The 12,256-nt window shown below is 38.8% G+C and overlaps 1 protein-coding gene across 2 annotated transcripts in view; it reads left to right on the top strand.

Moving 5' to 3' along the window:
- Nucleotides 1–12,256, top strand: part of IL17RD (interleukin 17 receptor D) — a 52,915-nt gene that overhangs the window by 9,012 nt on the left and 31,647 nt on the right. Inside the window, exons 2-5 of one of the 2 annotated variants that reach the window (XM_035558377.2) lie at nt 223–344; nt 4,995–5,048; nt 5,710–5,784; nt 6,567–6,612. The exons of the other annotated variant lie outside the window; for it this stretch is intronic. The gene's annotated coding sequence lies outside the window, so the exon portion shown is untranslated. The remainder of the gene's footprint in view (nt 1–222; nt 345–4,994; nt 5,049–5,709; nt 5,785–6,566; nt 6,613–12,256) is intronic. 2 annotated transcript variants of the gene reach the window in all.

Genomic DNA, 12,256 nt, shown 5'->3' with positions numbered 1-12,256 from the left:
GTTCTTCACTCTTATATCAGTGGGAGGAACTAGATATTTCTGATCTTACTTCTGACTACATTCAAATCCAACCATGCAATCAGTGACTTCTCTGACTTTTTTTGTATACGGCTGTGGGAAAATTCCTGGTTGGCTGGCTATGAATTAATGGAAATCCTTAGAATGCTTCACTAATGATAGCTCCTGTGGCTTTAAAAATGCTATTCCCTTTTTTAATTTGAGGGAGGTCACAGAGGTTTACAGAAACTAAGAAAAGAAAACTTAACATCTGGTTGTGCTCTGCTGATGACTGCTTTTGTGTGAAGAAAAGTTATGGCGTCTCCCCAGCATCAAACGCATTCAAGGTGATCCTTTCTAAGAACTCTTTGCAAGAATAGTTTTCACTCAAACTGTGTTTTCTAATTAATTTTGCTTTGTATTTTCAAATGGAGGATTTTAGACTTAACCAAGACATGGGAACTGCAAACTCGTTTTCACTGAAAACTGCACCCTGCCTTTATAAAATAAACTTCTTTTGAGTTTTATACTTATAATGTAGACAATACTTACGTATATTTCTAATATTTTTCTTTAAATGTGTAGAACTCTAAGATAAAAACAACCCAGGGGGTAAAACTTTGGGATACATTAAATTAGGAGTTTCTGTTTTTTGTAGATGATATCCATAGTGAAGTTTGGTTTCATCAGTTTGCACTTAAAGTTCCAAGGAGTAATCTGACTCGTAGAAGTCCTTTTTCTCTAATTTTAATTTTACAGGTTAAAAAATGACTTTTTAGTTTGGCAGATTAGATTTATGCGCAAATTTAGTTGAGCTAGTAGGAATTCATAATCAGAGAACATTTAGGTCCAAACAGTAAATCTTCTAAATGGTTAAACCTAGAAGCTATCAGCTGCTCAGTTAAACATGTGTATTCCAGGTGTGACTGGCCTGCATTCAGAAAGCATAAAAAATACAGCTTTAGAGAGTTTTAATAGTCACATGTCTATTATATCCTATTATATTTTTATTTTCTACAATGATTTAAACAAACTATATGCAGGCCTGAACTTATTTGTCATTTACCTGTGAAAACAGCACTCTGTTCAGCTTTTCTTTTAAAGATGGAAGTCCGGTGGCTTTGTGTGTGTTTATTTCTGTTCTGTTTGTTTTGCTTTTGTTAAAACTGGGGGCTAAACTTTGACTTCATTTTGGTGGGTGTTTTTCTTTTGTACCTTGAGTGGCTTTGTGCTCTGTAAACAGTTGTAGATGGCTTTGGTGCAGAGGCTGGGCGCTCAGTGCACTCCCAAAACAAGCCTCTTACCGGGATGCTTCTGTGTACACGGGGCTCTTCCTAAAGCAGGACGTGAGTTAGGGTGCTGTTCATTTCCACCGGGTCTTCCCATGTGGAGAGTTTTCAGGTGCATCTCCTTGGCATGGGGTGCGCTGTAGCAGCGGCACCATGCCAAGGCACCTGAGATGGGTAGCAGGGGCAGGAGGGCAGCGCTGGTGGCATCGTGCTGCTGACGGGGTGATTTCTGCTGCTCGGGGTTTCTTGATGCTGCCTTCCATCCCTGCGTTGTGCAGCTGTGTCCTGGAACACCCCGTACCGTACACCCTGTACCGTGTGCTCTCACAGAGTGGTGACTGCACTGGAAATTTACGTCTTAGTTTATCCAATAGGCCTGGAGGGGGAGATTTTCTTTTAAAAGCCAGAGGAGCTTTGGGTGCAGATACCCAGACAACGAAGGCCAGCTCCTTCCCCTGCTCCTCAGGTGCCGTCCTGTGTCTTGTCTCAAAGCCCTTGTAAGGCCTGTGTGCACTGCTTCATGTTCCTCAGATTTCTACGGGGATTGATGTTATCTGTGTCTGGGCTTGTCTCTAATTAGAAACAGTAGAAACAAAACAAGGATGGAAGTTGGAACCAGTAAATTGTGCGGTTTGCCCTGAGCATAAAGACTGCTCTGTCTGGATAAGCCTTAAATATGGTGGGGGCAGGAGGCCTGGCTGAATCACAGAGCTTTTTAGTAAAGTTTTCAATCTTGAGCTGGACTTCCCCTCGAAGTCTTAAAGATATGGGGTATAAACAGGTGATTTCAGGTTGACCCTGTAAGCGTGTGCAGATCCTTAGAAGCTTGGAGTGGGATTTTGAAAAAGAATGGAGTGTCCTAACTCCTATTAACTTTCAATAGGATTTGTTCTCTTTTGTGGCTCGGGGTATAGTTACACGTTATATTGACTCACAGTAAAGCTGGTCAGAAATTTTCGCTCCCGTCTGCTTCCTCCTGCTTTGGTGTTTGCCCTTCCCTCCCCACCTGGGCTCAGGCACCTGTTTGTGAGCTGCATTGTAAATCACGCGGTTCAGACCACTTGGGTTGAAAGTATCCCTGCTTCTTTGTCCTTTTCTTTTCTTGTCACTATTTGAGTCACTTCAGTCCCCTGGGTGAAGTGAGATCCCCAGGCAGCTGTGCAGAGCGTACGCTCAGAGGTGCTGAACTACGGCAGGGACTGCGCAGAGGAGCCAGGACCTCCCTGAGCTAATCTGGTGTTGAGGTTGGTGCTCCTCGCAACTGTTCGGATACTTCTAAAATTCCCACCCCTCAGGTCTGTGAATTTAGATACCTTTTTTAAAAAGTAGCCCATTGAAAGAGTTTGAGCTTAGAAGTTTCATATATACTCAATATATGAAGTCTAAATTTAGAGAAGATTTTGAAAGTATTTTTCATGTGAATTTTTTTTTTTTAATGGTGAATTTCTCACAAGCAAGAAGATGTTAGTGTTTCAGAAGTCACTTCAGGCTCTGTTGAAGTGCAGCCAGCTCTGTGGTGGAATACAGCAGTTCCTCGAGTGCCCAGTACAACCCTTCCTGAGAGGAAATGAAGAGTAGCATATTCATTTGTAACCTGACTTCGCTATACACTCTATACACTATGGGTTATGAATTGGGCAGATTAATACTAAAATTACGGAAGGAACCATACATCTTGCTCTGAAGACAGCAGCTGCTATTGGTACAGAACCTGTGAACAGATTTGTGGAGTTACAGAATACAGTTGAGGATCATTCCCCATTCAAATGAGCTTTGATTTTTTTAACAGCATCAAAATTTTATTAGGCCAGATCATGTATGAACAACCCCAAAAGACAGGCCAAATGCATAGCCAGCTGCTTTAATTATAAAGCAGTATCTAACATCTTTCTTTGTCTGTTAACAACAGAAAGATTTTGCTAAGATACTTTTCAAAGAATATCAGTAACATCTGTTCCAAAATAGTTACAGCTTTGCTTTATTGTTTACATTGTTTTCAGCAAATTATATTGGTGGAGTTTAGTCATTATCTTTACCATAACTTTTATTTTATTTTATTTTATTTTATTTTACTTTACTTTACTTTATTTTGCTTTATTTTATTTTATTTTCCTGGCAGGAGTAATAAGTTAACCACAAAAAAGTTAAAATAAGAACCAAAAAAAAAACCACTAAAACAAACACCTAACTCAGCCTGACCCATAACAGGTGAAAAGTTGTTATTCCGTAATTCTTCAGAACTTCAATGGAAACAAAACCTTTATCTTTTATTCATAAGTTAAGAATAATGCAGGTTGGGATAGCTTAGGTTTCTCCATATAGTTGTATTTGTAAAAGTAGTTCACTAATCATGCCATTCACTTTTGGGGTTCTTTTTCAGTAAGGACCACTAGCCATGAAATGTCATGCAGAGGTTTGGAAATGGGACATTCAGCTCACTAAAGAATGAGCTGCATGGACAGAACTTTCTTTTTTATTACATTCTGGCAGTAAGTGCAGGAACCGAAGCCAGAAAAAAAAAGCTTGAACAAAGCCTGGTATCATCTAACAACAGTGATGGATATGGTTGGCTATTGTTCTCTGTAGCCACATTACATTTGGTATATATGTTTTAGTTATTGTTTGGTATTTTCCATTCAAACTGCAGAAGTTAATGACATGCAAACTCCATTAGTTTATTTGCAGGCTTGTATGTGGAAAGTTGATTAGTAGTTAAAGATGTGATTCGTTCCCTGGCCAAAGTGGTTAGGTTTTGTTGCAACAGAGAAAATGATTGTTTTCTTGTTTATATTTTACAATCACATCCAAGTAGTTTTCCTGTTGTAAGTTATCATTTATATCGGAAGGGAAACTTACTGCTCTTTGGATCCGCTTCTTTATTTACTACAGTAATCTAATCTTATTTTAATAGTGTTGAAGGTTGAAACTGAACTGGTTTTGTATTCTGTATTGTTTTATCTTTCCATTCAATGATTTAGGATTAGGTATTTATATATTCAATGTAATTTTGATTAGAGGAAGCCAAGTAGATGTTTTAGAGTAGTACAGGTTCGATTTAACTTTTTAATCTGTATATTTAAATGTTTAAGCTCTTAAATCAGGCTTTGCAGTTCTGGCAACTTCTAGAAGGAAGCTTTTTTTTTTTTTTCAGTATAGAGACTTTTATTTGTTAGAAGTGATTGCTTCCTGCAGAAAAAAGATCAGTTTGTGTGTGTGTGTCTCTTGAAAAAAAAATAATAGTTGAAAATATTGTAAAGCTTTTTCAAGTATTTTTAAAATCAAGAGACTTTTTTTCATAATTTGATCAAAGTCACATAACCTGTGGCTCTGTTTTTGTTGCACATGCTGATGGTCTGTGGATAACATTACATTTTTTCAGCATGAAACCGAACACTTCAACTCCCTAAAGCAGTCTCAAATTTATGGTTAATAAAAGAATTTATTGTACTGGATGTCATCTGGTATATCACTCTGGGAACAGAAACTGGCAGTGAGTGGACAGGAAATATTTCCATTTCAAATCGCTTCAATCTCATGGTCTAGGGCAAAAGTCTCTGATTTCAGAAAAAAATCACTGTGAATATCAATGTAATAGAAGTATTTTAGTTAAGAAGAGTGTCATCTTTTTCAAATAATTCTTTCTGTTAATAGTGTTTTGTGTGAACATACTACTTGCACTATTAACATCTCCTATTTTTGGTATTTCAGTATCAAGCCTGTAATCTTTTCAAGGCAGAAGGAATAGTAGTAATGTATTTTCAGGTAAATATCTGCATATGCCAAATAAATAGCAGTTTGACAATTAACTGTACTGTAGCCAAACTGCTTTAGAGTCTCTGATCCTTCTTTTATTTTTTGTTTAGTTTTTGTTGTGTTATTTTAAAAACTGTCAGCTCCTATGTTTAGATTAGAACATAATCGTTGATTGCATTTTTCCAGCTTAATGGATTTCTTCAGATTGTCTCCTTATTAAATATAAAGTGCAAGATCCAGGGACTATAACTTTTTTAATGGAAACTTCATGTAGTCAGATTGAAGTATCTGAATATTTTTCATGCGTTAAGTAGTATTTTAAATACTTTAAAATGTAGAGATGTTCAAAGAGTTACACATTTTAAATGGGCATATTTGGGAGACATAAAAACTTGGACATCTTCAGCAGATAATAACATCCTGATACAGATTTTTGTTTTCATACTGTTGGGCATTAGTATACTGTGGTTATAAAAGCTTGGAACTAATTGATCAGATTAATTGTGTATTTCATTCTCTGAAAAATAGAGGCAGAAGTGTTCTGTATTTTACAGATACTTTATTAGGCTGATTGCAATTCATTTAGAAAGACTTTTGAGATGCAAAGCAACAGGAGGACATTTGTCTTTAAGGGTGTCTGTTTAACTTTTTTTTTTTTGGTGAAAATCAGCTCATCTGGCATTATTTTAAGGAAAACTTTGTGAGAAGAGCATATGATGAGAAAACGCTACCATGCAGTGGCCATGTGAGTATTAAATGCAACAGATAATTTGTGAGTTTTTTCTTTTTCAACTAATTATAGTTTATGCTTTGTCTAAGTTAAAGGTGGAAGAACAAAGGAATTACTGGTGGTGTTCAAAAAGAAATGAAAAAAAGACTAGATTGCTTTCCTTTTTGGAGTGTATATACCTTGGTGTGACACAGGTGTATTTGTGGATAGACAAATTGGTTCTGAAGCTTTTTATTAATTATTTTACATATCAGCTGTGAATTAAGTTGTCTTCTATGCCATGGATGATCTGGGCTGGAGTAATGAAAATCTTCTGATCAGACAGATTAAATAGGGTTCAGATGATACAAGCTGTATTTTCTTAATTGTTTTCTCTCCATTCTTGGTAAAATTATTACTCAAAGCCAGTGGTTTACTTAAAAATAAAGAGGAGTTAATATTCCCTGTCACTAAAATCAGAGGAGATGATAATTTTACCTGACTTGACACCTTGTTTCTGCTGGATTGTGGGCATTACCTTGTAAAAAGCTCAACATATCACTGCTGTAAATGTGACCTTTGTTCCTCATTAAATGTTTTACATATTAATTTTGTAAGATTTTTAGTTCTAAGCCTCAGTGGATTATACTGTAGGTTTCAAATAGTTCTTGTCAAACTTACATCAGCACTTATTACCAGTTACCCTGATTATACTATTATAATAACTTTACCTTGCACCTTATTACTAATCAAAACAACTCAAGCAAATAATCCACGAATTCTAATGTGGGAAACTATGCATCTGTTTTCTTTCATAGTTAAGCCTGAGCTTCTGTACATCGGTTGGCAGTTTACTCGTATCAAGTAAGTTACTGAAGGCATACTTTTTTGTTTTGTGTTCCTGCAAAGCTAAAAAGCAAACCTTAATAAGGTCAAGACTTGTTATTTAACTCAGGCAGTTTGGAAATGTTTTATTATCTGGGGTGTAACAACAACAAAAGAATCTGTATATAAAAAGAAAGCAGTTCCCTTTTCAAGAGAGAAAAGGATTAAACTATAGATTTTCCATAAAATTTACTAGTTAGTATGAATATCACCAAAGGACATCAACTGAAGTCTGAGTCTCCTGTATACAGAGCATAAATACAGAGTATAGATGCATATATACAGATATAAATGAATGGCCTTGTTCAGAATACTTTGCTATCTGAAACTATTTCATAGGAAACTGGAAGAAAGGAAATTGTTATCCCATTTTACAGATGAGAGGCTAAGGCAAAAAAGATATTACATGACTTCCTCCGTGTTGTAGATACAGGGTATAGATAAAGCAGGAAATTAATCCATGTTTCCCGAGTCTCTGTGCAGAGAGAAGTCACAAAACTGTTCTGTTCAGAATATGGTGCAAAAGGTGCTTGAGTGTTTTTATTTTTAATTTTTTTGTTGTCCCCCCCACCCCAGTCGGTATGTCACATATAAGGCATTTCATGGAGAATTAGGTGAGAGGGAAAATGAGATTAAAAATGCCTTTTTTTTTTTCCTACCCCAGTCTTAAGGCTTTACAACCATAACCATCCTCCTCAGGTGTTAGTGCAACACCACAGGAGTGTGCTGATCTGTGGCTGGACGTTATAAATATGCTGTGATGGTATCAGTTACAGCATCTTATGCACAGTGGCACCTAGCTTGGCTTGACCTTTTGGGTGATACCATAATACAAATACTATGTAGGAAAATATGAGTGACTGCTTTCTTGTCTGAAGGTTTTTTTTGACTTGAGCAACTTCTCTGTTTGTTATAGTGTTCTAAAATTTTTTATTTTATTTATTTTTTATTCCTGGCAGTTATAGTGAAGTAGGTGAAGTTACAATTCAGGATATCTTCTCTTCAGGTTCCTTTCACTTGTGAGGGCTTTGTGTGGAATGAGCTTGGGTTTTATTGGTGCTGCTTATATGGAATCCAGAGGTGTTTTTCCTCAGGCTAAATGCACTTTGTGCAATTCCTGCATCTTGTCAGTGGATGAGAGAGTAGACCCATGTGCCAATACATCAAGCATTTGATGGTAGGGTTGCTGTAATTCCTTCCAAGGTGTAATGTCATATTATTTAATGACTTATGTAAATTTATCATTTAAAAGAGCTGCTTTGACAAAACAAAACAGGATACTATCAAGATGTGATTTTATTTTCCATATATTTTTTTTTAAACCAACTGATCCAGTTTTAACCAATAATACAAGAACAGAAAGTGCCCTAAGTTTCTAGTAACTGCATAGGAGCAATCATTCACGAATAAGATTTAGAATGAAAATATTGCAAGACCTGAAAGGGTAGTCAAGCAACTGACACCAGTGAAACAATTTAAAGTCCTGTTATACAGGTTGTGTGAGATAGTGAGTTTTAGCAGATAACGTTTCATGTCAAGTAGTGTATTAATTAGTATGAGAATAACGGTTATGAACCAGTCGTTTACTGTATGTGTAACCTTTGCTTACTTTCAAAAGCACTTACCATAAAGTACATAGGGAAAATGCATCTCAAACTGTTACTTGTTCAAGGGTGTTAGAAAGTATGATATCCATAGGGTGTAACTTTTATTAGTGGAAACTGACTGTAGTCAGACTGGAGTTTCAATACTATTTCAAATGTTAAATCTCTATTTAAATAATTGTATTTAGATTCCTTTTTTAGTAGTTAAAAACCTTATAGGACTTGATAGCACATAAAGCCTGAAGAGTTTGCCAGTACAGATATACTTAAAACATATGCATTTTCTTGATTTTTTTCCAACAGTAGAATTCAGCAATACTTAATGCTTTTCAGCTCCAAATACTGAAGAGAAGTGAACATCTAGGAATATTTGAAGGTATTCTCTTCTTTGTTTCATAGTGAAATGTCTCAACAATCTTGATAGCAGAAGCTGCTCCATGTAAAGGGATGGTTGTGTAGCAAGATTAGGGATAAAATATCTGGATCTGCAGAGGGTGAGAAGCAAGATCCTAGGAGAGGAAGGCCAGCCTTGATGATCAGGTGAATTTGGAGGTACACTTTGTCCAAGACTGGCGGTTCATCTTGAGAATCTGGCTCCTTAGATGCATTTTGTGTGTTGTTGTTTTGTTCAAATTCCTGGTGTTGATCATCATTTGACAGAGCTTTTCGTACTTATATGGCTGCAAAAGGGAAAGCTCCACTTTGTTTGCAGAGAGGGGCCAGTATTGTTGAGTACTGTTTCTGTCCAAGTATCCTTCAGGTGGACCAGAAGCATTTGTGCAGCTTTGTGTATATTTCTGACACATTCCAAAAGCAGTTTTTTTTGGCTGCAGATATGATGGCTGTACTCCATATAGGCTAACCAGGAGTGTGTAAATTGCCTGGCAGCTGCAGCTTTCAGTCTGCAGCCACCAAATGTGTCTGCCTGTGTCTCTCGAGTTCAACCATGTGGATCATCTCTACCTAGCAAGCACTGGACCTTCTAATCCTCACTGCTGATTGTGTTACTGCTTAAGCTGGGAGTAGTTGTCATCTTCTCTGTGGACCAGGACTAGACTGAGGCTCTAAGAAGGAACTTCTTTGCTAAAACCACACAGTTCATTAATGAGAATCTCCATTTGTATGCTTGGCCCAGACTGGTCAGAGTAGCAATTTATAGCTGTGAAGGAACTGAAGCTCATACCTTTAACACCATTAGAAGGAAGGGCAACGTGTTTGAGACTTGTTTCTCACTCTGCAGGAAGCCAGTTTATACAGCCTGTCCATTTACTTTGTGAAAGGAAGAAAGGGAGGAATACTTGATTACCTTCTAGGGTAGGGGAGGACTTGCAGGGAAAGATAATTTTATTAGACTCATTGATGTACAAGAACTTTTACTTCCAAGCAAAAGTATTTTGTAGTAATCTTTGCTGACATAATGATAATTCCCTTTTTGGTGTGTGTTTGTTTTTCCATCCAGATTTAAAAAAGGAAAGAAAAACAACGTTTCTGATATAGCCATTACACCCATTCTGATCTGAAACTGCAGTGATCTGCCCCTCACTTTTGATGAGGGGATTGTGTAACAGAGCAGTATACAGAATAAAAGTAGCACTCCTTGGTATATTATTTTTTTTTAATGTCCCTCATTCTACTGAACTCAATGCCAAAGGTACCTTTGCATTGCTACTGAGTAGATTCCTTCCTAATTTTTTGTAGTCTGAGTCTTGTAAAGTTAGGTAGCTTGCAAGGATGGTAACTTTGAGAATGGATACTTGTATCATTTAAAATGAAATTGTTTTTCATTCCATCTTCTGCAAAACTGACTTTTGCATGAAGTATTAAAAGTACTACTGGGGGAATGCTATTTAAAGCTGGAACACTGGGGGAACTTTAAAGCTGGAACATGGAGGATTTTGGCAAGCAAATAACTGTTTGTTCCTGGAATTGAACCATAGTGCTTGCTAACCCTGAGCTTGAAAATCTTACGGATGAGTACGGTTGTGTGTTTCTAAATCCCCAAGAAAAGGTTTTTATGTTCAAAATAATTGCATTACTTCAAAGGAGGGATTAAGATGGAACAATCCCAAATCTTGTCTACTTTAAAAGTTTTACAAGTTCTGTGGTACTCTGATCAGCAGAGTGTAGTTACTGCTAAATTGCCTTGCTCCACATCCTCCAGAATCAGAACTTTTGTTTGTTTATACATTAGTCCTACAAAAACAACACGCACTAGGTTTCTTTACAGCCTTGAGCTCCTGTGAATATGTAGTACTTTCTATAGTTGTGCCTGTATGCTTCATTCGTGTAAGTAAGAATTAAAGTTAGGTTTCTGAGAATATGCAAATATCGAACTGCAAAGCTCTTAAATTTTTTCAGTGAGTTAGAATCATAGAATATCCCGAGTTGGAAGGGACCCATAAGGATCACCAAGTCCAACTCCTGGCACCGCACAGGTCTACCCAAAATTATAGACCATGTGACTCAGTGCACAGTCCAATCTCAAACTCTGACAGGCTTGGTGCAGTGACTACTTCCCTGGGGAGCCTGTTGCAGTGTGCGACCACCCTCTCGGTGAAGAACCTCTTCCTGATGTCCAGCCTAAACTTCCCCTGCCTCAGCTTGACACCATTCCCACGGGTCCTATCACTGGTGATTACAGAGAATAGGTCACCTGCTTTTCCACTCCCCCTCACGAGGAAGCTGTAGACTGTGATGAGGTCTCCCCTCAGCCTCCTCTTCTCCAGGCTGAACAGGCCCAGTGACCTCAGCCGCTCCTCATACGTCTTCCCCTCTAGGCCCTTCACCATCTTCGTTGCCCTCCTCTGGACACTCTCCAACAGTTTAATGTCCTTTCTGTACTGTGGTGCCCAGAACTGCACACAGTACTCGAGGTGAGGCCGCACCAGCGCAGAGTAGAGCGGGACAATCACTTCCCTCGACCGACTAGCAATGCTGTGCCTGATGCACCCCAGGATACGGTTGGCCCTCCTGGCTGCCAGGGCACACTGCTGGCTCATACTCAACTTGCTGTCAACCACAACCCCCAGATCCCTCTCTGCGGGGCTGCTCTCCAGCGTCTCGTCGCCCAGTCTGTACGTATAGCCGGGGTTGCCCCGTCCCAGGTGCAGGACCCGGCACTTGCTTTTGTTAAACTTCATGTGGTTGGTGATCGCCCAGCTCTCCAATCTGTCCAGATCTCTCTGCAAGGCCTTTCCACCCTCATCCGAGTCCACAACTCCTCCAAGTTTGGTGTCGTCGGCAAATTTGCTCAAAACACCTTCTAGTCCTACATCCAAAACACCTTCTAGTCCTACATCCATATCATTTATAAAAACATTGAAGAGGACTGGCCCTAAAATGGAGCCTTGAGGGACCCCACTAGTGACCACCCGCCAGCCTCATGTGGCCCCATTTACCACAACCCTTTGAGCCCTGCCCGTCAGCCAATTGCTCACCCATCGTATGATGGTTTTGTTTAGCTGTATGCTGGACATTTTGTCCAGTAGGATCCTATGGGAAACCGTGTCAAAAGCTTTGCTGAAGTCCAAAAAAATCACATCAGCTGGTTTCCCTTGATTGACTAGATGGGTGATCTTATCATAAAAGGAAATCAAATTTGTTAGGCAGGACCTACCCCTCATGAACCCATGTTGGCTGGGACCAATGACTGCATTGTCCCCCAGGTGCGCTTCAATAGCTTCAAGGATCATCCTCTCCATAATTTTACCAGGCACTGACGTGAGACTGACAGGCCTGTAATTGCTAGGGTCTTCTTGCCCTTCTTGAAAATTGGCACAACATTTGCCAGCTTCCAGTCCAATGGGACCTCTCCAGATTCCCAAGATTGTTGAAAAATAATTGAGAGAGGTCCCGCGATGATGTCTGCCAGCTCTTTAAGCACCCTGGGATGAATCCCATCCGGACCCATGGACTTGTATGGATCCAGGTGGAGCAGCAAATCCCGCACACGTTCAGGGTCGGTTTTTCTCAAAGAATACAGGAAAAGGATTCGGACAGCGGGAGAGGAAATCGTGTGA

Source organism: Cygnus atratus, chromosome 10 (genome assembly GCF_013377495.2).
Source record: "Cygnus atratus isolate AKBS03 ecotype Queensland, Australia chromosome 10, CAtr_DNAZoo_HiC_assembly, whole genome shotgun sequence".
Taxonomy (NCBI): Eukaryota; Metazoa; Chordata; class Aves; order Anseriformes; family Anatidae; genus Cygnus; species Cygnus atratus.
Note: the sequence above shows the minus strand (reverse complement) of the source record. Positions and strands in the feature narration are given on the sequence as shown.